Source organism: Triticum aestivum, chromosome 6D, assembly GCF_018294505.1.
Source record: "Triticum aestivum cultivar Chinese Spring chromosome 6D, IWGSC CS RefSeq v2.1, whole genome shotgun sequence".
Taxonomy (NCBI): domain Eukaryota; kingdom Viridiplantae; phylum Streptophyta; class Magnoliopsida; order Poales; family Poaceae; genus Triticum; species Triticum aestivum.
Window position 1 is genome coordinate 354,316,038 of NC_057811.1, and position 6,000 is coordinate 354,322,037.

Sequence of the window (6,000 nt, forward strand, 5' to 3'; positions counted from 1 at the left end):
ATGAGATTATGCAACTCCCGAATACTGGAGGAACACTTTGTGTGCTACCAAACGTCACAACGTAACTGGGTGATTATAAAGGTGCTCTATAGGTGTCTCCGATGGTACTTGTTGAGTTGGCATAGATCGAGATTAGGATTTGTCACTCCGATTGTCGGAGAGGTGTCTCTGGGCCCTCTCGGTAATGCACATCACTATAAGCCTTGCAAGCAATGTGACTAATGAGTTAGTTGCGGGATGATGCATTACGGAACGAGTAAAGAGACTTGCCGGTAACGAGATTGAACTAGGTATTGAGATATCGACGATCGAATCTCGGGCAAGTAACATACCGATGACAAAGGGAACAACGTATGTTGTTATGCGGTTCGACCGATAAAGATCTTCGTAGAATATGTAGGAGCCAATATGGGCATCCAGGTTCCGCTATTGGTTATTGACCAGAGAGGTGTCTCGGTCATGTCCACATAGTTCTCGAACCCGTAGGGTCCGTGATACGTCTCCGTCGTATCTACTTTTCCAAACACTTTTGCCCTTGTTTTGGACTCTAACTTGCATGATTTGAATGGAACTAACCCGGACTGATGCTGTTTTCAGCAGACTTTCCATGGTGTTATTTATGTGCAGAAACAAAAGTTCTCGGAATGACCTGAAACTCCACGGAACGTCTATTTGGAAATAATAAAAAATCCTTGCAAAAGATGAAGACCAGGGGGGCCACACCCTAGCCACGAGGGTGGGGGCGCGCCCTCCCCCCTAGGGCGCGCCCCCTACCTCGTGGCCCCCCTGGAGCTCCTCCGACCTCAACTCCAACTCTATATATTTACTTTCGGGGAGAGAAAAATCAGAGAGAAGAAATCATCGCGTTTTACGATACGGAGCCGCCGCCAAGCCCTAAAACCTCTCGGGAGGGCTGATCTGGAGTCCGTTCGGGGCTCCGGAGAGGGGAATCCGTCGCCGTCGTCATCATCAACCATCCTCCATCACCAATTTCATGATGCTCACCGTCGTGTGTGAGTAATTCCATCGTAGGCTTGCTGGACGGTGATGGGTTGGATGAGATCTATCATGTAATCGAGTTAGTTTTGTTAGGGTTTGATCCCTAGTATCCACTATGTTCTGAGATTGATGTTGCTATGACTTTGCTATGCTTAATGCTTGTCATTAGGGCCCGAGTGCCATGATTTCAGATCTGAACCTATTATGTTATCATGAATATATGTGAGTTCTTGATCCTATCTTGCAAGCCTATAGTCACCTACTATGTGTTATGATCTGGCAATCCCGAAGCGACAATAATTGGGAACACTCCTGGTGATGACCATAGTTTGAGGAGTTCATGTATTCACTATGTGCTAATGCTTTGTTCCGATACTCTATTAAAAGGAGGCCTTAATATCCCTTAGTTTCCGCTAGGACCCCGCTGCCACGGGAGGGTAGGACAAAAGATGTCATGCAAGTTCTTTTCCATAAGCACGTATGACTATATTCGGAATACATGCCTACATTACATTGATGAATTGGAGCTAGTTCTGTGTCACCCTATGTTATGATTGTTACATGATGAACTACATCCGGCATAATTCTCCATCACCGATCCAATGCCTACGAGCTTTTCACATATTGTTCTTCGCTTATTTACTTTTCCGTTGTTACTGTTACCATCACTACAAAACACCAAAAAAATTACTTTTGCTACCGTTACTTTTGTTACCATTACCACTACTATCATATTACTTTGCTACTAAATACTTTGCTGCAGATACTAAGTTATCCAGGTGTGGTTGAATTGACAACTCAACTGCTAATACTTGAGAATATTCTTTGGCTCCCCTTGTGTCGAATCAATAAATTTGGGTTGAATACTCTACCCTCGAAAACTGTTGCGATCCCCTATACTTGTGGGTTATCAAGACTATTTTTTGGCACCGTTGCCGGGGAGCATAGCTCTATTCTTTGAGTCACTTGGGATTTATATCTGTTGGTCACTATGAAGAACTTGAAAGACGCTAAGACAACAACTTATCCCTCAACTACGAGGGGAGGTAAGGAACTGCCATCTAGCTCTGCACTTGATTCACCTTCTGTTTTGAGTAAGCTTGCGACACCTAAACCTGCTTCTGCTATTCGTTCTGATATGTCGCATGTTATTGATGATGCCACTTCTGCTATGCATGATACTTATGATGAAACTACTTCTATGCTTGATACTACTGTGCCCCTTAGTGAATTTCTTGATGAACAAATTGCTAGGGCTAGAGAGAAAGAAATTATTGAAACTGATTATATTGATGAAAGTGATGATGAAGACTCGCCTGTTATTCCTAAGGGTTATGTTTTTGATAAAGAAGCTTCTTTAGCTATTTTAGCTTGCAAAGATAGATATGAACTCAAGAGGTTATTAGCTAAATGGAAGCAGCAATCTCTTAATGATAGAATGAGACCTGACCCTGCTTTTGCAACTTCACCTATCTGTGTTACCGATAAGGATTATGAATTCTCTCTTGATCCTGATATAATTACTTTGGTTGAATCTGATCCTTTTCATGGCTATGAATCTGAAACTGTTGTGGCACATCTTACTAATTAAATGATATAGCCACCCTGTTCACTAATGATGAGAGATCTCGCTACTTTTATATCCTTAAAATATTTCCATTCTCATTAAAGGGTGATGCTAAGATATGGTTTAATTCCCTTGATCCTGATTGTGTGCGTAGTCCCCAGGATATGATTTATTACTTCTCTGCTAAATATTTTCCTGCTCATAAGAAACAAGCTGCTTTGAGGGAAATATACAACTTTGTGCAAATTGAAGAAGAGAGTCTCCCACAAGCTTGGGGGAGGCTTCTCAAGTTACTTAATGCTTTGCCTGATCATCCTCTCAAGAAAAATGAAATACTTGATATCTTTTATAATGGACTAACCGATGCTTCCAAAGATTACCTGGATAGTTGTGCTGGTTCTGTTTTCAGGGAAAGAACACCGTATGAAGCTGAAATTCTATTGAATAATATGTTGACAAATGAAAATAATTGGACACTTCCTGAGCCAGCTCCTGAGCCAATTCCTGAGCCTATTCCTAAACCAACTCCGAAGAAGAGAGGTGTTCTATTTCTCAGTCCTGAAGATATGCAAGAGGCAAAGAAATCTATGAAAGAAAAAGGTATTAAAGCTGAAGATGTTAAGAATTTACCTCCTATTGAAGAAATACATGGTCTTAATTTACCGCCTGTTGAAGAAACATATGATCTTAATCCATTACCTACTAAAGAACCTCATGGACTTGATAACCCGACACAGGTAGTAAAGGTAAATTCTCTCTATAGATTTGATGAAGGTGATATTCCTCACTATAAGTGTGCTAGACAATGCTTAGAAGAGTTTGATAATTTTATTGTCAAACAAGAAAACTTCAATGCTTATTTTGGTAGACAATTGAAATACAATTCCGATACGCTTGAACACTTGGGTGATTATATGTCTAGAGTTAAAGGTGAACTTAAACTCATTAGTAAACATGCTTCTATGGTTACCACTCAAGTAGAACAAGTACTTAAAGCTCAAAATGATTTGCTCAATGAAATGAATAGTAAGAAAAATGATTATGCTGTTAGAGTGGCTACTAGAACTGGTAGAATGACTCAGGAACCTTTGTATCCTGAAGGCCACCCTAAGAGAATTGAACAAGATTCTCAGACAAATAATATAGATGCGCCTAGTCCTTCTAAAAAGAAGAAAAAGAAAAATGATAGGATTGCATGCTTCTAGTGAACCTATTACTGAAACACTTGAGAATCCAAATGATATCTCTATTTCTGATGCTGAAACACAATCTGGTAATGAACATGAACCTAATGAAAATGTTAATGATGATGCTCATGATGATGCTCAACCTAGTAATGATAATGATGTAGAAATTGAACCTACTGTTGATCTTGATAACCCACAATCAAAGAATCAACGTTATGATACAAGAGACTTTGTTGCTAGGAAACACAGTAAAGAAAGAGAACCATGGGTTCAGAAACCCATGCCTTTTCCTCCCAAACCATCCAATAAAAAGGATGATGAGGATTTTGAGCGCTTTGTTGAAATGATTAGACCTATCTTTTTACGTATGCGATTAACTGATATGCTCAAAATGAATCCTTAAGCTAAGTATATGAAGGATATTGTTACAAATAAAAGAAAGATACCGGAAGCTGAGATTTCCACCATGCTTGCTAATTACACTTTTAAGGGTGGAATACCAAAGAAACTAGGAGATCCAGGAGTACCAACTATACCATGCTCCATTAAAAGAAACTATGTTAAAACTGCTTTATGTGATCTTGGAGCCGGTGTTAGTGTTATGCCTCTCTCTTTATATCGTAGACTTGATTTGAATAAGTTGACACCTACTGAAATATCTTTGCAAATGGCTGATAAATCAACTGCTATACCTGTCGGTATTTGTGAGGACGTGCCTGTTGTGGTTGCAAACGTTACTATTTTAATGGACTTTGTTATTCTTGATATTCCCGAGGACGATAGTATGTCTATTATTCTTGGAAGACCCTTTTTGAATACTGCAGGGGCTGTTATTGATTGCAACAAAGGCAATGTCACTTTTCATGTTAATGGCAATGAGCATACGGTACACTTTCCGAGGAAACAACCTCAGGTCCACAGTATCAACTCTATTGGAAAAATTCCATCGATTATATTTCGAGGTTTTGAATTTCCTCTTCCTACTGTCAAGAAGAAATATTATATTCTTATTATTGGGGATGTGCATATCCCCGTTGAGGTAACATAGTGTTATTTGAAATTTCTCCGGTTCCATGTTATTCGGAATGAGTTTATTAACAAGACCTGATCAACCTTGTTAGTGGATTCTTTTTGATGAGCATGAGATGGATGAAACTAGAAGGCACAACCTTCTGTACCCTCTTTCTACTTTCTGTTATTTTGTTGAAATAAAGTAAAAATAGTATTTTTCTGACTGTTTTCTGATTTATCTGTGCAATATAAAAATACCCCAAAAATAAAAGTTCTCCAAATGCCCTGAAAATGGAATATGATTTTTTCTGGAATATTTGAGAATATCTGGCACTGAGAACACAGCAGGAGGGGCAACACTGCAAAAAAAGACACATCCGTGACATTTTGGGCCGAACGAAATTTTTTTCTATCATACATATGACACTTCTATGACGATAATTGTGACAAAACCCGGTATCATCATAGATGTGGTGGGCTCCTACTTCTATGACAAAAAATCATGACAGAAAATGGGATTTTCGTCCTGGGCGGGCCGGAGACGCAGCTGCATGACATTCTTTGGGCCGTCCATAACGGAAAAAACCATGGTAGAAGCGAGGGCGAGGAAAATTTCGGGGAGTTCCCGGTTACGGTGGGAGGTCGGGGGCCGAGCGATGCGCGTTTCTCTCGTACACGTACGCGCGTGTGTGCGAGGCGTTGGCTCTAACTGAACCCGAGCGAGGCATTGGGCTCTAACTGAACCCGAGCGATTGCACTGCAGGCTACGCGTTACTGAACCCGAGCGATCGATCGATGGCTGTTAACTGAACCCGAGCGATCGATCGATGGCTGTTAACTGAACCCGATCGAGCGATTCCTTCGCTACTGCTGCTAACTGAAGCCGATCGATGCTGCCTCTGGGATGAACAGTGAGCGTTGCGAGGGGGGTTGGATGAACAGTGAGCGGTGGCGTTGCCTCTGGATGAACAGGACCCCGTGGTGTGGTGGAGGGCTGGATGAACAGTAGACGGTGGAGGGGTGCCCGTGGAGGGGTGGTTGAACAGGACCCCGTGGTGTGGAGGGCTGGATGAACAGTAGACGGTGGAGGGGTGTCCGTGGAGGGGTGGTTGAACAGTAGCCGGTGGAGTAGCGCGCGGTGGAGGCTGGATGAACAGGAGCCCGTGGAGGCTGGAGGAGGTCGACGGTAGCCCGTGGAGGCTGGAGGAGGTCGGCGGTGGAGATGAACAGTATCCC